This window comes from Phoenix dactylifera, chromosome 7, assembly GCF_009389715.1.
Source record: "Phoenix dactylifera cultivar Barhee BC4 chromosome 7, palm_55x_up_171113_PBpolish2nd_filt_p, whole genome shotgun sequence".
NCBI lineage: Eukaryota > Viridiplantae > Streptophyta > Magnoliopsida > Arecales > Arecaceae > Phoenix > Phoenix dactylifera.
This window is the reverse complement of record NC_052398.1, coordinates 10818474-10831899: the sequence shown is the minus strand read 5'-3', so window position 1 is coordinate 10831899 and position 13426 is coordinate 10818474.

Here is a 13426-nt window from a genome sequence, read left to right as displayed (position 1 = left end):
CTCCAACCCGTGAAAAACCCCACTGGGCCATCCACGTGTGAGTACGTCACCCCAACACTACCTCAGTACTGATGGAAGGAAAGTATATCCACATAGAGCCATCCGAGCGTGAGGCATGCGGTCCCCTGATTTAATTGACGCCCGTGCGTTTCGAATCCGGACAATTCGGGTGGAGTCCAAGCCCCCTTACAACCAGGCTACCACCTTGGTGGCAAGTCTCTACTCTTTCCCCTCATGCTTTTGCCGCGGCATTTAGGCTAGAAAAACCACATAGAAGAGAGAATTTAATGAGAACTTATGAACCTTATCTTGGAAACAAGTAGTGCTGTGAAGTGCTTCGTCTTGACCATCATCCAGCCCTTCATCATCTTGCTTACTAGGCTCCTATGCTTCAAGTGTTTGAATTGGATAGGACCAGTCTACTGGATTGGAACAAAATAGCTATTGACTCTTCTACAATTGTAACTACAGTTGTAACTGGCATTCCTCTCTCTTAGGAAGGGAATATCTCTACGGTTGTAACCATATGAACCAATACCCTGGATTGGAGGTTGAGGCGGGTGCACCTCGATCCTGCCGAGGGCACACGTACCGGTCCAGCCGCCCATGCCGAATAAGTGCCTCGATTTTGTCCTTGAACTAGACATACCCTTCGGTGTCGTGGCTGTGGTCCTAGTAGAAGCGATAGTACTTCTTTCGGTCCTTTTGGGTTGCGGGATGCTTCATCTGAGGCGGAGAGTGCAGGTAACCTCAGCCCTCAATCTCCATAAAGATCTGGGTCCTCGAGATGGTGAGAGCGGTGTACCTCTCGAACCTTCGAGGAGGACTCCTAGGTCGTCGCGAGCTCCTCTCATGTCGAGGTGAAGCACTCCTAGGGTCCCTCTGCTCCTCGCTCCCCCTATTGGCTCCTCGGGGGGTCTTCCGCTAGCAGATTCATGGTGGAAGACCATAGCCTCCTCCGCGTCGGCGTACTTGTCCACCCATGCCAGTATTTTGGTGAAGTACATCGAGAAATGCTTCTCCAAAGAGAATAGGAAGCATGACGGCCGTAGGACGCTCTTCATTGCTGATATCGCAACCAATTGATCTAGGTCACGGACCTCCAGCATCGCAGTATTGAAGCGGCTAATATAGTCCTTAAGGGACTCTTTCTTCTTTTGCTTGATGTCGAGCAGCGCATCCAAGTCGCGGTGTCGTCTTTAACTGGAGACGAAGTATGTTGTGAAGAAGCTAGCAAGCTGCTAGAAAGAGTGGATAGAATCAGGACGAACGCCTTGCGAATCAGAACCGAACCGCCTTGCGAAGGGTAGTGGGGAACGCCTTGCAAAGCACGACGTCGATTTCTCCGTGCAGCATTATGAGAGTCTTGAAGCTCTCACGGTGATCTAGGGGATCCAAGGTGCCGTCATACAACTCTAGCTCTACCTAGGGCATTTTAAACCAAGGTGGAATCGGTTCCTCCATGAGCCTGCGAAAGAGGGATTCCAAAGTGAAGTTGAGGTCGTTGTTTACCCTCGGAGCTTGTCCCTTAAGGGTCTAAATCTACCGGCCCATTTTCTTGATTCTCTGATCAAGGTTGGCAGCCCGTCGAGACAGGGGCTCCATGCGACGAGGAGGCAATAGGATCAGAGTGGAGTCCTCGCTAGAAAAGGGGCTTGGTGCATGCTGTTTTTCCTCCCGACTAGGATTGTTCTATGGGTGCACTAATTATAGGGGGGACCACTCTGAGTCCCAACCTCGAGAGCAGTGGCGGCTAAGAGTGGTGCTAGGCTCGCCAGATTTCGGTCGGACCGACTCTGGTTGTGCCACTGTCTGACACAGGCACTGGACCACCGCGGTCAGCGCCTGCACTTGTTGAGTGAGCAGGTTGAACTGTTCATTGTCCACAGGTACGGTGGGATGCTTTGGTAGAGTAGGTTCCGGGCTCTGCAAGGATCCTTCAGAGGTCCAAGAGCGGCATTGTGAAGCACGCAATGCACCGCAGGCTCCTCATAACTTCATACTGGTTATCTCTCCCTTCGATGGATGTCGATGTTGCTAGGGCAATGCCCTTCCTCTAGCATCAATCTGTTGTCGCCGAATATGGACCGAGATGGGAGTGCAGCTCGAATAACCTTGAGATTAGCTGGGGGCAAGTTGAGCAGGCTAGTTGACACATTGGGTGTTGGGTTTCTCCGAGATGGCCTGCAAGAAGTCTGCTTATCGGAGAGTATTCGGTCAGAAACCCTCCAATACCTAAGTTAAAATAGCGAGACAATAGTGTGGAAGGAAGCGAATTTCAGCAAAATGTGGTCTTTGTGAGTACTATTACATACCTGAAGCCCATCAGGCTGCCCCTTTATATAGGGGAGCTCATTTTGTCGTTACCTAGTCTGACGTGACGTGCAATGATGGCCAGGTAGCGGCCGGTAGTATGACCGAGGCATAGATGCCAATCCGCGAGAGCGGCTGGCAGTGCAGCTGGGGCGTAGGCCATAGTGCTGCTACGACTACGAGCTGCTAGAGCTGACGGATATTGGGACTATTAGTCCTGGTCGCGCGTACTAATTGTTCTCTCGGATGATGGTTTCTTGGCTGATCGGCTTCTCGGTCGAGACGAGGTAGCTCACTTCAGTCGGTCAGCTGCTGTTTTCAATATTTCTCCCAACAGCTTGATTCAGCAATGTCATATATCAAAGAGTTTGCAACTGCTAGTCAGCTTAACAAGCCACGTGATCACCAACGGCCATTTCAACCTTTCACTCAAGGATGGAATGCACAGAATTGACTAAATCCATCGTCAAAAAATGACATGGACAAGGAAGGACAGCCTTAAGAGGACTCCATAGGATACTGGCAGTAGGAGTTGAATGAATGAATACAGGCAAGGGATTGTCACAAGTAACGGTAAAGAAAGCTCTTGACCGGCGAGGGTTGCCTAGGTTTTACATAAAAAAAGAACAGTCAAAAAACAGATTCAGATGTCATCAATAGATTAATCGGAGAATATGCATTAGGGTTTTATAATGTTATACTTTATCAAAAGCATCCTATACTGAAGAATATGTTTATGAAAAAAGTGTTCCATTAGAGAATGCACTAATCTATTACACCCAGATAAGATCATCTGATTCCATTGCACCGACGAATGCTAAGATTAAAAAGGAGGGAGCCAAAAAGATAGTGAGTGAACTTGAAGGAATGAGCAGCCAACAATAAAAGGCTGTCAGCAGAAAAGGTTAGAAAGAATGCCTAAATCAAGGTTCCCTCGATGTGCAAGTGGGCCCACCTGCTTCCCCAATTCCCCAATATCCTGTTCTGCATATAGCACGAATAGCTGAGTCCTGCATTCCAAGAACTCCAAATTCTTGCTTGCTTGTAGAACTGATCTCACCCATTCTTCAAAAAGCCCTGCATGACAGCATGTCAAGCAAAATTTCACAGCGATGCGATGCGAAGTACATTAATTATTTAACGCAAGACCTGGTAGAACTGATGGTAAGTTAATCCAAAATAAGTCATTTTACAAAATATATTCTTAAATGTAACCAGCAAACAAGTAGATACTGCAGGAACTAAGAGAGAATTACAAATCATATAATGATGCTTTCTCAGATGTATTAAATTCTTGTAGCCTCGATTACCGCAAAACTTCCAAAGGAGTTGAACACAACTATTGAACAAATTAAAAAAGATAATCATGAATAGATGCTGTGCCAGAGTATATGTAGCATATTTATTGATCCATGTATAAGATCACATTATGCCAGAAAGAAAGCAGATGCTATCCTAGAATCTGGCAGTGGGCGACCTCGTGATTTAAGGTGAAGCAGTAAGCAACTTGGCAGTAATAACGTGAGTGATCAGAGCATAAGATTCTTTCTTGACCTCGCTGTAGTGTTCTCAGCCCAGAATTTTCAGTAGCTGACAAGAACAAGCACACTTGAAGAATATGGAAAGCTGAGAACACTGCAGCACCTCACTGTGGAGGTGATATTAGATACTTACAACAAGCATAAGATTTAACTTACAATAAACAGAAAACTGGATGGAGAATTTCAGAAAATGTCACTATGAATGTTCTATACGATGTTATTTCAGACTTAAGAACAGCATTTGCACATGATAAATTGATTAATAATTACGTTTACTTGACAGAACAATACCTTTAGATTAAAAACTTAGGCCCTCTAGACATGAATAAACCAAAGTTTGCTTTGAAGATATTCTAGACTATTAGTTTTCTTAGTTTTAACTTAGTAAATGATGCAAAAGATACAGAAAGGTATATGTAAGTGAAAACTAGTACTGTTAACATAGTTGGTAGATATATCACCCATAAATATAATATATGTATAATTCTTAATAGTATGAAGAAGGTTTATCAATTTATTGTGGCTATTTTTTCTGCTAAATAATTGTACAGACTCATATTTTCCAATTGAAATATGTTTATCCAATCAATAATTTCATATCCTACTTATTGAAGGATTATGATCCTATACTTTGTTTAACTCATTTTACATGGAAAAAACAAAACTACGTGAATTTCAAGGCAGGAACAAAGTATTTACTTGATTAAAACGTATTGAAGATTGTAGTGCATCAGATTTTACACCAGGAAATGGCGATAGAGTCCATGCAAGGTAATACCTGACCACTCGATAGAGGGTAGGGCTATATCATGCAAACAGTCCCAAATCTATATATTGTACTAAGTAACAGTAGATGAATCAATATTATCACCTAGAGATCCATAGTGCGACTGAGATTAATATACATAACACTAGCATGACTTTATTATGCCTTATCTGATCTTAAAAAGAGATACTATAGCAGTTCTCCATTCACGAGGAACTCGTCTAGACTTTCAGTTCTTATTAGAAAGGCTATTGATCAAAAGAACCAAGAGTCCTCCCCCATGTTTCATACTTTACTTGGATCCCAACTGGTCCTAAACCCATAACCATCACCCTTTGTGTAAAAGCCTCCCTAAAGCTTCTATCTCATCTTCATTGCTAAACTCATCTTCATTGCTAAACTCAACCATTTAACTAGTTAACAGGTGATGTTTTTGGTCCAATGAATCAAGAGAAAGATAATTTTGGAAGCAACAAGTTGCTAAAACCTAGACTCCAAAATTCAAAAATTTAGACTTGCAATGCTCCATAGAATGGTAAAACAAACAACAGGAAAAAATAAGAGGTAGCAATTAAGTTGGTCCAATAGACCTAGTTCTAAAAAAGTAAACAAAAACAATCATACCTGAATCCATTGACAACCATTGCACCATAAACCTTGATCAATTTTAATTCAATAAAACAAACTTCCATTGATCCATCAAGGTGAACACATATTATGTCTATAGGCAGGGGCGGCCCAATACATTTGGGGGCCTAAGGCGAATCCAATGAATGAGGCCTTTTTTTTTAATAATAAATTTTTTTAATAAATATAAAATATTAAAAAAATGATATGAAAATGGATAGCTATCAAGTACACTATTTCAACAAAGGTACATGAATCTAACAAAGATAGGCCAGAAATCTTTTTAATTTAATATTATTTTTGAATGGAAATGCAGAAAAGTAATTATCCTAAAAGAAGGGCCATAAAACTGATTAAATAACTGAGATAATGCTTGGCAATTTTGTTTATCATGTCAAGAGCGGAATAGGAAAAGGTCATCCCATGGCACTTCATGGTCAAGGTAAAGAAAAGAATTTCTCCAGGAGCTTCTCTATAAGAGAAAGTAGGGGCATTATGGGAAATTGACTCCATCTAATTAATAAAAGTCCCATCCCTCCATCTCCCCTTCAAGTGAGTACCCAAGCAGCAACCGCAACATCACAGCACAGCAGCCATTCAACCCCCTCCCTCCTTCTCTCTCTACCACCCAAGAGGGGAGAAGAAACCGAGAGGAGAAAATTAAAAGAATCTCCACCCTCCAAGAAGTCCATTTCCAATCCCCCTTTCTTCCTGATGGCCCAGCTGGATCAGGAGTAATGTGAGGGAAGGAAAACCAAGACCAAAACCAAACAAGAGAAGGGATGAAAGGTAAGAGTGGCTTCAGGCGTGTATCAAGCCAACCAAATCCCTCCTCTCTCTCTCTCTCTCCATCCAAAATAAAACTACCGTCCCCAACTTCCTAAATTTCCCCTCTGCAGGCCAAGAAACTCTCCACCTCCCTTCCATCAAGGGGGAAGACTCGTAGCCAGCTCATCCCGTTTTATATGGGGCCTTTGCTTCCTTTTGGTCACGGTCCCTCCCTCCCTCCCTCTCTCTCTCTCTCTCTCTTCACCTTCCGGGGGCCTTCTGTTGGCCCGAGGCCTTAGGCGACCGCCTCAGTCGCCTAAGGCTCGGGCCGGCCCTGTCTATAGGTGTCATAGCATGAGATTTAGAAAACCATGGACTAGTCTTTGTTACATATATGATACATATACATATATATATCACTACAGAAAATTGGGCCTTTTCCGACGCTTTTTTACCGACGCTAGGATGGAGCGTCGGAAAAAATTTCACCGCTCATACATTTACCGACGCTTTCATTTAGTGTCGGCAATTCTTAGGAATAGACGACGCTTATTAGCGTCGTCGTATTTTCCGGCCTAATACGATGCTTATAAGCGTCGCCGACGCCCCCTTAAAACCCAGCGGCCGAACCCGAGCCCCCATACTTGCCCTAGCTTCTCCCGAGCCCCCCATTCTCCTCTCCGGCGCTGCCCTATAGCCTTCGTCTTCCTCGTCTCCGGCGCTGCCTTAGCCCCCATCTTCCTCCTCTCCGGCGCTGCCTTAGCCCCCATCTTCCTCCTCTCCGGCGCGGACCGTCCGACTTCTACCTCCCTCCTCTCCGGTGTCGACTGACCGACCCCAAGGTAGTTTTCTCCTCCTCCCTCCTCTCATTTCGTCTCGCTTGTTCTCCTCCTTCTCCTCCTCCTGTTGTTCAGGTGTTCGTGGGTTTTTCTCCTTCTTTAATTTGTTCGAGGTAGTCCCGATCGATCCAAGCCCGCCTCCGCCCCGCCTCTGCCCGAGGTATTTTCTAAAACTAGTCTCATGTTTCTATTGCAATTTAAGGTTCTATAGCACTTCATGTGTCCCTTCTCTCTGATTACATCTTGGATCTTTCTATTTATTTTTGTAATGCAACAAGAATGTCTCCCTGCATCCATACTTATATCACAAATAAACCTCTCTGATGATTCGCAGGCGAAGAGGGTTCGAGTGCTGGAGCTCTCTCGCAGGCAATGATTTAGCCATCCATACTTATATCTCTGTTCTTTTTTCTTTTTTTTTCATCATTTGTTTCTGTCCACTGGAGGGAGTGAAGTTGTGAGGCTAGTTTATGATTGCCATCATGATGAGGTTTATTTGGCATTTTATTCATCCTGTTGTCTGTTTTAAATTTTTAGCTACCAACCATTTAAATGGGCAAATCAGCCTTCTATCATTTTTGTGTTCATTTTGTTAACCAAGTAAGATGCATGAATAAAACTTCCACCAGAATTCGTTTAGGGACTCCCAGTGATGCTATTCCGGGATATCATCATTATGTAACTATAGTAAGATAATATATTAGGGGGGTGTGGGGGGCTAAAAGCTTCCCTTTCCATCAATATATATATGTATATATACATACACATATATTAGGGGGATGGTCGAGACTAATACAGACTGCTAGTAATGACTTTGATGCCTCGTCCGTGTGTCTCTAGAATCTTTCCCTTGATGGCAATTGCCCCAACTAGTCCGTTTTACTGAATTCTGAGATCTTCCCGACTTTTTTTAATGTTTTAAACCACCTCTTTTTTAGTCAAGCTGGTTTTACACTACTAAATTCTGTAAAAGGTGACATGCCAACCTTTATTAACTTAAATACCATCAACTAAAATATACAGATTTTGTAAGCTGGAGTACAGTTGTTCATGTTTTCTTCTAGCATGAATTACATATTTTATAATTTTATTTTAAATTTTAAATTCATGCCTAAACTGGTAATTATACCATTTTGCATCTCATTTAACATCCTTATGTGTTTTCCTCCAAATTTTCATTATAAGTGCATCAGCCCTGCATAAGTTATGAAAGAAAAAAAAGGAAATGACACTGTTTTAGATGGGAACTACTCATTTTACGACAGAACCTATAGAGGATGTGAGAAATACTTAACATCCAACTTATTTGGTGGATGGCAAATAAGAGATTTATCTTCTTTGCCCCATGGTTTTTCCAGAGTTCAAGGGACATTGAGTGTTTGTATTGAGCCAGGGCTGTTACACGAGCAATAAAAGACTGGTCTCGAACGAGAAATAAAACAAGAGTCAGAGGGTAATTTACTTAATATTAGGATTACATGGTAAAAAAAATCATGAAGTTTGCATTAACCGAAAAATCTGTTCAGGCTCTATTCTGCTACATTTGTTGTAATGCTATTTCATTCCACATGAACATTTTGAACATTCTAATCATTCCTTGATCTTTTATGAACAAAACCTTGTCTTGCAGTTGTACGGATCTAGATTCTGGCCGTTGCTGGTTAATGCTTAGTTGCGTATGGATCAAAGTGACTTCAACTCAAACATGATTGAAAAAGATCTGATATAGTAGATATGGTCGCGATCCATGTTTTAGTGTCTAGGTCAGAAATTATGGATCCAAGTAAGAAATTACTGCTAAAATAGTTCAAAAAAGAGAATGGAATTGTATCCAACATGACCTTGTCTACTCTATTTGTATATTATGGGGCCAAAATCTTGACTACTATATTAAATGGATCCAATATGGATGGTGTTTGATTCCGTCCTAAACATTTATAGCTTATATGATGGTTGCACATTTTTTTTCAAATGATACTGACTTTATTATATGGTATTACTGGTGGATGCTTCAATTTGCCTTTAGTTATGAGCACCATATTGATGTACCTGCATGCGTACTTTTTGCTTATAAACTTTCGATCTCAAGATGGTAAAAATTAATATTGAAATCTACCTCACATTCATGTTTAGCTGACTTTGGCATGTTTATGTGAACATATGATTTGATCTAGTCCATTTGCAGGGTTTCTACTATGATGCATTCTATGATGACTTGATCTTAAATGAGGAGTATTTTGATCAAATTAAATCTCGTGCAAGCAAAGCTGCTGCGGTATGATTTTTACCCCAATATTACTCCCAATTTCCATGTTGTGTCCAAAAACTTTTCATGCATTCTGATAGTGCTTGATCTTGTTACTTGTATATAGAGCGATCCCTATTTTCAATGCTTAATAATGGAAAGCTCTCTAGGAAGGGTCTGTGACAATTTTATTTGTCAGTTGTGATATTTCTAGAGGCATTCACATGCATTAGTTGATCATGTTTACATAAATAATCAAGGTAACATTGCACTAATGCATTAGATTATCCTTCGTGATAGCCTATAACTTCATGTTTAACTATAGTTGGAGATGAAAATAGTGTTAATTCTTAAATAAATTTCATGTGTTCATGCTTGTGTTGGTACATCCACAGGGATTGTAGGTGAAGAGCCCTCTCTTTCACCCCTTTCACTGACACTGTTATCTGCAAACTTTAAGCTTGCTGAGTGGTAACCTTTCTCTTTCTCATTCTCATTCCATTCAGCTGCATAATATACTTCTTCTGTTGCATTTGGTTTCGGGCCTTAATTACATGTGGACCTTTAATTACAAGTGGACCCCATTGTGGGAAATAAATCCGCATGATGGGTAGGGTGCAGCACATGAACATTAATTACATTAATTACTTTGCATTTTACTTAATTTTGTTTGTCTTTTTTTAAAAAACTACAGTTCAATCGGTATTCTAATAGAATGGACAAAAGTTGGATAAATAAGTTAAGATCTAGTGCTGAATATTTGGATGGAGTTCGGAATTTCATTAAGTTTGCCTTTGAGAAATCTAATATGAACGGGAAGATTTTATGTCCATGTCAAAAATGTGTAAACGGTTCTGCTCTTGATCCAAAAATTGTTGAAGAACATTTGGTATGGAATGGTTTTCTAAAGGGTTATACTGAATGGGTACTCCATGGAGAGTTCATACCTTCATGTAACCAACCCTCCGATCTAGAAGACACCTTCAATTTTGGATGTAGTGACACGGAACAAAATTCTGTAGAAGAAGATGATATAAGGGGCCTACTTAGAGATGCTCTTGGACATACTATCAGAACTGTAGGAGAAGATGAGCGTGCAGTTATTGATCAGTCCATGCATGTTGACACAGCTCATTATGATAACTTGGTGAAAGATTGTGATCAAGAACTGTATCCGGGTTTTAAGAATTTTACAAAGATTTCTTTTCTTCTGCATTTGTTACATTTGAAATATTTGAATGGGTGGTCCAGCAAGTCTTTTACCATGCTTCTTCAATTATTAAAGAATGCATTTCCGGAAGGTGTTACTCTGCCATCATCTTCATATGAAGCCAAAAAACTGATAAAAGAGTTGGACCTTGGATATGAGAAGATACACAGTTGTCCGAATGACTGCATTTTATATCGTGGTGAAAATAGGAACCAAGAGTCGTGCCGAATATGTGGAACTTCACGATGGGGAAAACATAAAGATGACGAGAATGATTCGTTGACTGAAGTGGATGCTGCACCGACTAAGAAAAAACCGGCTAAAATTTTGAGGTATTTTCCTCTTATACCAAGATTGAAAAGGATGTTTGCATCACCGAAGACGGCTTCCTCGATGAGATGGCATGACGAAGGCCGTACAAAGGATGGAATGTTACGACACCCAGCGGATAGTCCCGCATGGAAAGCATTTGATGATAGGCATCCCGAATTTGCTTCTGATGTTCGCAGTGTTAGGCTAGGTTTAGCTACTGATGGGTTTAATCCATTCCGAACGATGAGCTCAACATACAGCACTTGGCCGGTTGTTTTGATTCTATATAATTTGCCACCATGGATGTGTATGAAACAGTCTTCAGTAATTCTATCAATGGTTATTCCAGGTGACAAGGGCCCAGGTAATGATATTGATGTTTTTCTACAGCCTCTAATAGAGGAATTGAAACAAATATGGGAGGGTATTGATGCATTTGATGCTTTTGCTGGCCAAAATTTCAAATTGCGTGCAGCTCTTATTTGGACTATCAATGATTTTCCTGCATATGCTAATTTATCTGGTTGGAGCACTAAGGGGCGTACTGCATGTCCTTCTTGTGGAGATTCAATCCATTCGTATTGGTTAAAACATGGAGGAAAGTTCTGTTATATGGGCCATCGTCGGTGGTTAGAAGCAAACCATCCATTTCGATTTCAGAAAGACTTGTTTGATTGTACCATAGAGTTGCGATCTGCCCCTGTTCCACCAACTGGAACTGAAGTCTTTAGACAAATGCATGACACCAATTATATACCGGGTAAGGTCGCCAAATGTTCAAAGAAGAGGGGGAGGGAGCATGTTGGCAGCACAATGAATGAAGGATTAATAGCAGAGGTTGCTGAGGATGCTGACAACTTTTTTGAGAATGAAGACAACATATATGGTCAGAAAAATGTGGCAGCATCTACACAAAAACAACTATGGAAAAAAAAGAGCATTTTCTTTGATTTACCTTATTGGGAGTATAATCTTCTTCGACATAACCTTGATGTGATGCATATAGAGAAGAACGTTTGTGATAACCTGATTGGAACATTGTTAAATCTTGAAGGGAAGACCAAAGATAACTTGAAAGCGCGTCTTGATTTGAAAAAACATGGAGAGCTTAGAATTCAACTCTTTTACTGTTAAGGTTATTTAACTTTCTAAAGTCGACAGGTTAAAACCTTTTAATATTGAATGGTCTATCGCCTTTTATGGAAATTCAAATACATTTTCTGGTGGTAGTTTTCCTGTTAAGGATGCTTTTTCAAAGCATAGAGTGGAAAAGTTTGACTTGTCTAACTTAGAATGGATTGAGAAGATCCCAGAGTGCCCTGTATTCTGCCCCACGAAGGAGGAGTTTTAGTATAAATTTATCATTTAACCAAATATTGATTCTTTTTTGTGCGTACCAGGTAACAATATGCCCCGAGGGAGACGATTTAGAGATGTGGAGTTCCAGCATTCTCAGGTGGGATCTACTTCTGAGCAGTCCCTGCAGTTCCAGCAGCCATGTGATCACCAGCAGCACGAGTCAGGATCTCAGCGCGAGCCTCATGCTGATTGTCCGGAGGATGAGCTCCGGATCCAGGGTAATTCGATTTAAAGTTCATATTTTATGTTCATATTTGTCTTCAACTTTTTAAGACTTTTTATTTAATTTGAATAGATGGACAAGGGACAGTGAGGACGAGACGGGGACCCACTCAAGTAAAGGATGTGTGGAAGCTTCCTCCGGGTGAGAAGATCATCATCCGATGCAACGAATTGGGGCAGCCCATCAATAGAGCTGGAAGTCTACTATCAAGCTTTTTAGGATCGGTTGCACGCAAGGGTCAGCTGTGTCCACTCAACTATACGAAGTGGAATGACATGCTTCCTTCGTATAAGGTTGAGCTTCTTAGACTTATACAGGTAATGAATTGAATTTATTCTTTTTATTCGACACCTCCTGTATATTAATTTGCTTAGTATCATAATTTTATTTTAGATGTTTAATATTATTATAACATTCTGAATCTTGTTGTAGGGTAAGTTTGTACTCCCTCCAGAGAGCCATGATTGGGTGCTAAAGTTCCTCAATCGCAAATGGAAAGAATATAAAGCAAAATTGAAGACGGACTTCAAGCGCGAGGGTATGACAGAGGAGGAGGTTGCTCGTGTGACTCCTCCTGATGTATACCCTCAGCAGTGGAGGGAGCTTGTTCATTACTGGTTTTCTGAAAGAGGACAGGTCACGTATATTGTTTCAATATCTTATATTATCTTTATTATTAATATAGATTGCAAATATATACATTGAATCATATTATACTGTGTGCTTTTATTTTGGCAGACATATTCTAATATTGGTAGAGCTGCACGAGCATCTCAAGCAGTTCCTCATACTTCAGGCTCGAAGAGTTATGCGAGACGTAGAAATGAATTCGTAAGTTCTTTTGAAACTATTTGAAACTCTACTAACATATAGCACGTATCATGATATATAGTTTGCCCATATACTTTCCGTATGTGTAGATAGTAGAGCATGGAAGGGAGCCTGGTGAGGTAGAGTTTTATAAGATGACCCACACTCACCGAGATGGCAGCTTTGTCCGGGACGAGTCGAGAGATATAGTTGTATGTATTCATTTTTTATTTGATCATAATTTTTTTATTAATTTTACTTTTTTTAAATTATTAATGTGACTATTTTTTTTAGAGAGATATAGGAAAGAGCTACAAATCTTATTTCAGAGCGTGTCGGGGAGTCATCATCATCCGACGCGGCCAGTCGCGTCGAGGCTCAGGTGTATGCTGAATTGATGGGCCCAGAACGTT